This window comes from Strigops habroptila, chromosome 8, assembly GCF_004027225.2.
Source record: "Strigops habroptila isolate Jane chromosome 8, bStrHab1.2.pri, whole genome shotgun sequence".
In the NCBI taxonomy this organism is placed as follows: domain Eukaryota; kingdom Metazoa; phylum Chordata; class Aves; order Psittaciformes; family Psittacidae; genus Strigops; species Strigops habroptila.
In genome coordinates this window covers 48,729,628-48,738,476 of record NC_044284.2, presented here as the reverse complement: position 1 = coordinate 48,738,476, position 8,849 = coordinate 48,729,628, and the positions used below count along the sequence as shown (strand labels likewise).

Genomic DNA, 8,849 nt, shown 5'->3' with positions numbered 1-8,849 from the left:
GTCCCACAGCACACTGAGAGCCTGCTTCTTTTAAAGGAGCACATGCCACTTCAAGAAAAAAAAGCATGAAAGGAAGTAATGGTGTGCAAATCAAAATAACCCCTTTGTCTTTCTCACTGGATCCATGCTTGGGGAAGAATAGACTGTAGGGGAAGAACTCAGGCCTGTCTTTATTCAGTTTCCAAAGGCAACTACTTTCCCTATGGACAAGAAAGAAATTCGGTTTCAATGATGGTGGCAGCCTTCCACTGAATGACCTTAATTTTCATGATCAATACAGGCAGGTGGCAACAGTGCCCCCTTCAAATAACTAATTGTTGAAGATTAAGGATTGATTGGTTTGGGTTTGGTTTTTTTAATTAACCCCCTTCCACTGCTACGTGGGATTCAGCAGTTTTTCACCTGCTCTCAGCCACCAAACTGAGCTCCTGGATTCATTCAGCCACCTTTCTCTTCCTCCTTTCTTCCTTCCCTCCCTCCCTGCAACAGTATTCTGGTATTCTTCAAGGTTCACTAACCCAGAAGAGAAGTCCCCTACGTCCATCTCTTTGCTAGATAAATATAGATTAATTTCTGGCCAGAGATGTAATGGAATTTATCATGTGTTGCTTTTTTAATGCTTGTAATGTTTGTATTTTAAATCCACTCATATTTTGTGCTCTTTTGGTTTTGTTCTTGCAGGTGACAGTACACCAGGGACATCACCTAAAGCTGGGCATGATGAGACCTAATCTCGGGTAGGAACCCATGAGGGATTGGAGGTCCTACTGTGACAGACTTCATTCGGCGGCTTCTTCATCGCTGTTTCCTTTCCTTAAAGCGTTTCTGATGAAGTTGAGATGAAGGTAGGCACCTCTAAATTCCGCATATGCATTTATCCCCTAGCTGAATTAACTCTAACTTTGGCAATTTTCACCACTGTTGTTCAACGCAATGCTGCCTGTCAACACTCTGAGTCTGCAAGCTAGCTTAGGACCCAGGCTCAGATCCCAACATTGCAGCATGACATGCTGCCACTTCAGCACTTAATTATACGTAAGGATACAACGATTCACATTGTACCCTTAACAGAGGAGCCACAAGGAAAAATAAAGTCCCACTGCCTTGCCAACCAAAGGGATCTTTGCCAGCACCAGGTGGTGGGAAGCATGAGGCAAGTGAGAGGGGTGACTCTTGGCACTGCTTGTGCAGCCACGGTGACAATTAAAAAAAAAAATGCTGCTTTTGAGAGAGAGGCCAGTAACATTTGGTGTTTGGTGTCAAGGGGCTGAAAAGGGTGCCATGTGAGGCTGAAAAGCCTTGCAGGGGTTCCTAATGAACCATTTTCTGTGCTCCCCCTCCTACTTGGATGATTGTACTTAGCTGGCTACTGTGCTCTTGCATCCAGGTTTTGCCAAGTGGTTATCTTCCTGCTTGCATCTGTTTATTCTGTATTCACCTCTCTTTCTGGAAGGGTGCAAGCGAATATCTATGAAGCTATTGGGATTTTTCTGTCTGATTGAGCTAATCTCTTCTGGAGTTCTACCAGTTGTCTAATTTAATTACCTTGTTCCAAATACAATTTTAGTGGGAAATGCAGAGGAATATGAACATGAAATTCATTCATATACAAAAACTTATACTGTGCTTGATTTAGCTTGTGTGATATCCGTACCTAGCTCATCTTTTTGAGTAATAGGGGAAAATCTCTAAGCCATTGGGGATGGACAACTGGGCAGCAAGTGAGTTTAGTGCCAAGTGGAGGCTTTGCAGACTTTCTGAAGTTAAGTAGCTTCATGTAAGCTATAGTAGTACTCGCTTTCTTTTGAATACTAAAAACATCATGCTGTAACTACATCTTAAAGACTTTTGTGTTCTACTAATAGAAGAAAACCTGTCTTTATGTAAGTTTATTTGGAGAATCAAAGTTTGTTATAAATAAATTTTCATTAATTTTTTGCTAGGTAGGAAGATGGTGTAGCTCAAAATGAATTGCTAGAATATTTAGAGGAGTTGAAATCTACATTCTGTGTGGCCACTGCCTAGTTTAGAAGGTTAAGGCATTGGAATTTGTATTTCTATGTCTCTATCCAAATTTCTAGGAGAATAATAGCAACACATTTGATGGCATATCTATAGTGGGACTCTGAAGTCAAAGTGCAAAGTGTTTAAGGCAGTAATAGACAAGTGTCACTTTGAAATAGAAAGGGAAGTCACCAGTGAGGTTAGTCCTTGCCAAGACTGTGGTAGGTTGTGTGATGAAGTCTCATCCTTTTAACTATGGAACAAAACATTTGAAACAAGTTTCTGTTTTCAGGTAAGTGTTTAACGTAGTATGTGTTTAAAGAGAAATAACTTTGTATTGTATGGAAGCTAGATATGCAAATAGAGTATTTGCTTCTAGGTTCTTATGGTCATGGAAGAGATTTTACCTAATTATTTTCGTTTAAAATTGAAAGATTTTTAAGCACGTAACTGAGATCCAAAGGACAGATAATGCAGGCTCCAACTACTAGTTCACTTCTGTAAGCAAAATATGTTCTCTATTTAGAAAAAGAATGAGAATATGAAAAATGTTGTGTCAGTGATTCTTCAGATTTTCATTCAATTGATCAGAGTGGAAGAAAAAGTCTTTCTATACACCTAGCTCCTTTTTACAAATTCACAGTCTCAGTACTTTTTGTGCTCTGCGGAGAGGCTGTATACAATTATGCCTTGCTAGTAAAACAAGATAAAATAATATAATCGCATTGCATTGTCACAGAGATAAAGGATATGATAACATTGTTTTAGTTGATCAGCGGGGTGGCCTAGTGCAATGAATTCCTGTCTCCTGACTTTGGCTTTTCTTCTGATTCCTGAGAAACACAACAGAGAAAAATAATAATAATAACAGTAGTAGTTTTGCTTTCACCTTACGTGAATATTGCAATACTGGAGTCTCATGGTGTAAAGGACAATGATTGTTTGTCCTACCTGAACATCAATGGCATCACGCGTTGTAGTGTGACTCTATTGTCTACCTATAACTGTACAGGATAATAAAAACATGTTCAATATGCAGTTACCTCTAGCCTCGTTATGATTGGTACCATACCGAAAGGTCACCCTTCCTTAATCAGGCCAAGTCTAAATACTAAACACAAATACCATAATTTTATTCCCTAAAGAACTCAGTTTTAATATTTTAGATTTTGAAATGTGCTATTCTGGACTTTACCTGTCAATTATTGCAAACATTTCCAGGAAAGGAACAAAGATTCTAGTTCTCATCTACAAAACTTGCTTTATCTATCCAAGGAGAGCAGTCAAATCATCAAAATATTATTTTCTCAGAAATAAATAATAGGCAGCTTCTGCACTTCATATATTTGATTTGTTCAAGGTAGTTGTCCTCTCTTGGTTTGAGCAATCAGAAAGCAAACACAGAGCATCTTCTTCATCTTATCTTGCTTTGCATGAAAACACTTCCCTGCTACCTGCCAGGGGTTTAGCTCAGGCCACAGTGGTTAATTTTTGAAGAAACCCCTTGTTAAAATATTCTCAGCATATAACTGATAATAGGGAATTAAGAGAGATGATACAGTCTGTTCTCCATACACTCTTTTTCCCTGAGGTGCTGTGAAAAAAATGTGAATTTCACAGGTATGAAATGTATTCACCCACCTCTTTCCTGCACCCCAGAGGCAGAGTACTGCACAAATCACTGTGCAAAACCCCTCGGAGTCATGCTCAGGAGCCAGGAATGCCAGTGCTGCAGTCTCAGACTATAGCTCTACATCTTTATTAGTAATTTAAATCAAACACCCTAAAGTTTGTGGTGGACATCACAAGATGGGGTCATTCAGAGAACTTGCATTGCACATCATAATGGTGTTCTTCAAAGTGTTCTCAGTACCAGCTTTTTCCCCTCCTCCCATCCTTCAGTAAGCAGCATAGCTGGGCTGCCTCTAGGAAGAGCTTTAAAGATCAACCTCACTGCAGTTCTTTGGGGGAGGGGGGTGGATCTCGTGCCCTTCTGAGGCCACTGAGAAGCAGCAAAAGCTATATTCCTGAGCCTATAATAGATGCAAATTTTGCAGATGGAGAGGAAGCTCTAACAGCCGTTGAATGCAATCTGTGAACACTACTGTTTCATTTACAGTGATGCTACCTAGGCATTTGCACTTAAAAGGAACAATAAAGACGTGTCAGAACAATCACAAGGCTGCAGGATTTAAACTGCAGCAAAGACGTTTTGAGCCTTGTGAAATGTTGCCTGCAAAAGATCTGGTTTTTTTCCATTAGTTTTTGTTATTACTGAAGGCTGTTCTAGTTCTTCTTGTTTTATGACACCGAATGGTTCATTTGTCTTCAAAGACTCAAGATGCAAAGAGGGAGGGAAACAAATTAAGTCAAAACTGCAATGACTGGTAAAAACTGCACAAAGTATGTCACAGCTTTTATTTATTTCTCTATTTAGTTTTGAAGTAGCTTTGCTATGCAACTAGACGGTTGATTCACTAACTTGCCAGCCAACCTCTAGCAGATGGAAGTAGAGTTGCTGTAATGTTTTGGTGTTATTCTTGTTTACAGGACAAAGGGCAAATTGTCAAATGTGCAACCTTTGCAGATGTGCATATACCATGTTGAGGATCTGAACTGCTGTTGCCTTTTTAGTCTCTTAATTTGGAGAGGGGGGTTGTCATAAATTAGAAATTGCATGCTAAATATTTAAGGGAAAAAAAAATCTAATGGCTGTCAACCAACAGACATCTACTGATTAACAAAGAATAACAGGCTTGCATTTAGTGTCCTGTTAAAAGCACAATAAGCTGTGATTGTGAGCACATTATCTGTGAGTGTTGCTGCTTAACAGCTGCAAATGTGAAAGCTATGTGTGCCTAGGAAAAAACAAGGGAACAGAAACATAGTTCAAACTGTTCAAAGTGCTTTAATCCTAAAGAATAAGAAGAAATAGCCCTTGAAAGGGAATATGGAGTCTAAAAATTAATATATTCATTTTGTAACCAAAATAAAAAAAGGGGGATAAAAAAAAAGTTGGAGTAAAGCTATATGAATGTTAGGGTAAGATTAGCTATGTAGCTACAGCAAAATAAAATGCATTATAGAACCTGTTGTCATTCTGGATCAGCTAGAATTCCTACGGGATACTCTTATCTGATTTTTATTAATACAATTCGTTTGAATTCTATTAGTGTTCAGAGGCCCTGGTTGAGAGTCAATCATAGTAATCTAGCTGTATCCCAAAGATCTCATGGTTTATATAGACAATTAGCAGGTAAATGTCCCACAACTGAAGAACATCCAAATTGCCTAAGACCTTGGCAATATCTTCATATTACTTTGTTTGGGTTTTTAACATCCCTCAGTAAAATAAGTGATCTGCAAAATGAGACCGTGCTATTCTCATCTTTCAGAAAAGTTATAGCATAACTAATGATAATAAATGCTCTAAGAGCTTTCTAATTGATATATTAGGAGTTCAAAGTGACGTTTTTCATATAATATGGATTTAAACTGTATGAGTCTTTTGAATCAGTAGCTTTTAGCTAGGAATATATTTCTAAGGGAAAAGGGGGGGAGAGGGAGCAGCAAGAGTGTTTAATAGTTCTGTGTGTATGTGTGTCTGTACATGTGAGTGAACAGGAGATCAGCAGGGCAAAATGTACCATAAATGCTGTAAAGTCTCCTGCAATTGTGTCAAGCAGTAAACCCAAATGAACTTGCAAAGTCATGCACTAGTTCAATTTTGGAAAGGAAAACCTAGCTTTGAAGGCAACTAAATCAATCCCTAGATCAAATTAAATTTGGAGTATCCTGTGAAGCTCCAATACACAACTCCAATAACAATCAGCACTTAAGGTGCAGGCAAATAATGTTTCATTTAAAAGAAATTGAATGAAGATTACTGACAGAGAAAGTTTTTGATGCTGTTTTGTCATTAAAGTCAAATTATAGCATTATTGTCTTAATCCCATATGTCTCAATCATCTCTCACTCCTTCTGTCTCTCTCTAATGCACAAAAAGCCCTGTGCATGGTTGGTCTCTTGTCTTCATCTCATTAAAACCTTGCCATGCAAATGTATTATAAGTGTTGCCTGAAGACTTCTGTCTCATGCAAAATTTAGCTTAAACTCTACTGGCATCAAATAATTTGTTATGCACAAACCTTCTGTTTGGTTTGCTGACATTCCTTCTTAGCTGGCTCTCATGGTGATTCATTATCTTGTGATATAGATTTCCAAGTATCATCTTTGTATTGATTTTTATATCTTTAATAACCACTCCACAGAAGATGGCTCCACTTGGTGTCATTGATCGCATCAAAAATTCAAGGCTTACAGAAATACTAGAGGGCTAATTGGTAGTAGAACATTTCAGACTTAATCTTAATGCAGTCTTAATCTTCTGCACTAACCTTACTTGAAGATTTCCTTATTGAGGCTAAAGGGAAACTAGTGAATAGCTGAAAATTACCTGGTGAGAGCAGGTAAAACCATGAGGACTGTAAATGTGAAATATTGAGATAACAAAGATTAGATCTGAAAAACAACTTTCTTTTGTCTCTTACCTTTCACCTAAGTATCCTCCTTAAAGAAGAGGCAGTACGTAATTCTCTCGTTAGCTGTGTGGAAAAATGCATGTGCACTGCATTACATGCGGTGCAGTGGGACAAATGGGATGGAGTCTGTGACTTGATTTCAAGAAAACTACTAAGTCAAGTCAGAGAAGTTCAAAAATGTGTTCTGTAGGTGGCTTTTGAAAAATAAGTAGTCAAAGATAGGCAATTTTAATCTTTCGTTTCTTATGTAAAAATTAAGGGCTCTACTTGCAAGCTTAAGGCTTTAGACAGCCAAGTCTTGGCTAGGTTTGATTTTACAATATTTGAAAACGTGGGCCAGAACACCAATCTGGGAGTCCTTCTTCAGTCTGTTTAATTTGCTTTAATGTGTTGTTTAAGGCTTCTATCCCTTGTTAGATTTTTTTCAGCAACATGATCTGTCAATGACAAGGAGTGATATGTGTGTCCATATTTTTTCATGACTGCATTTGTGACACTTTTTCACTAAGTTATTTTCTAGGATTTTGCACTGCTGAGTTATGTTCTAAAACTTAAAAGCAACTGAAAATAAACCACACTGTTACGAGGGGCTGTTTTTTTTAGAAAATCCAGTGATAGACGAAGAATATGTAGAGACAGCAACATGTTCAAACCAGGAAAGATAATTTCTCAAAAAAGCTGCCCTTGTAAATTGTTAAAAAGCTGTTAAAAAAAGTGTCTCCCAACAGCCACATGGTCTGTAGATTAAACATAGCAAGGCAGATTGTCCAGCTAGTACTAAGAGTATCAATCAGGGCTACTCAATCAGTTCTTGCCAGTAAAAGGCATTGAGACAGCATCAAGTCTGCTAGTTCAGTCAGACACTGCATGCCATCTGTGCAACGGGAACTGCCTGATATATTTCCTTAAAGATTAGAAGAATGGTTAGAAGCATGGAATCTCCCATGGGAATGTGAGAGACATCATATGTCTGGGAACTTGGTAAGAATAAGAATGAAGTGTATTCATAGACTAGGTTGGAATAACCTGGGTCACTTTCAACCTCTGTGGTAAGCAGACCTCTTTTTCCACTAGACCCTGTCAAGTCTGTCTGCTTAGCACTAGTTTCTTTATGAACATCCTAAACTTGGAGCTGGCTGGAAGAAACTCACATTATTCTCACAAAGTCCAATAGAAAACACATTACATGGTTAATGCATCCATACACATTTCAGTCCTTTATTATGTTTCTGTTTGCACTCTCAGAATGATAGGAAGTTGTCCACATCAACCAAATCTTCTCAGACAGGAATTTATCAGCTCTTTTTGTTTCAGATTTTTACTGTGTTCACCACTATAACCCGACTGAGGAATGTATTCATTGAGTAAACTGACCAGTCAGGGAAATGCTGTCACCACATTTCCAGGGACAGGGCCAGAAAATACAAGGTTGGTTTATGCACTGCTTGTTCACAGTGGTGATCAGTGACTCCTAGAATTTTTGTCCAGCACTGCAGAACAATTCTTATGAATAATTATATATTAATATATTCCTTAGCCATCAAGCATGGTTTGGCCCAGGGTCAACAAGTAGGCTGTTTGATGAGGGACAGTGATATAGCTGGAATATAGTCTAAACCTACTAACTTCCAGCTGTGTATTTTTCGTTTCTCTTAGAAAAGGAAATTCTCAAAAATTGGCTTCCATTTAAAAAAAAATATAGAATATTGTGCATATTCATTGACATTTTGTATGGTCAAGATATACAAGATGCATGCAGCATCTACCAATAAATAGAATTTATTATAATATATTATTACAATATATTATGGCAATATATCTACCTGAATTCAAACATAAACACGGGGAGACCTCTCCTCTTTGTCACTCACAGCAACATAATACAAAAGGCTCCTAAAATGTATGAGAGCAAACATGATCCAGATGTCTATTGAATCTGTCTCTGACTTTTTCCATCTTTTTTTTTTTTTTTCCTAGCTTACTAATCTTTCAAGGGTGGAGAGAAAGTGAGCAAAAAAGCCACTGGTGTTTCCAGTAAAAAAGCTGAACTATAAAAGCTTAAGAGATCACTTGTTTGCTTTGATTTCTGCACAAAATGTTTTTATTGCATTCACGCTTCTGTTTTCAGAAAACTTCAGGTTTTGGAAGAAAAGACCTGTGGTCTCATGCTTTAGTTACATGCTATGAGAAAAAAGAATTTCAAAGTATAACTTACAGCTTTCAGTAAGTGTAATTCTTCAAATATATCCCACTTTGTCCACCTGGCAGTGTTCATAGTTCATGACATGTAGCTGTGAGGCCTGG

At 37.9% G+C, this 8,849-nt stretch overlaps 1 protein-coding gene across 1 annotated transcript in view; it reads left to right on the top strand.

Annotated features, from left to right (window-relative positions):
• Positions 1 to 829: 829 nt before the first annotated feature.
• ADGRL2 (adhesion G protein-coupled receptor L2) overlaps positions 830 to 8,849 on the top strand; it is a 320,846-nt gene continuing 312,826 nt past the window's right edge. Inside the window, exon 1 of the mRNA XM_030494592.1 lies at positions 830 to 845. The gene's annotated coding sequence lies outside the window, so the exon portion shown is untranslated. The remainder of the gene's footprint in view (positions 846 to 8,849) is intronic.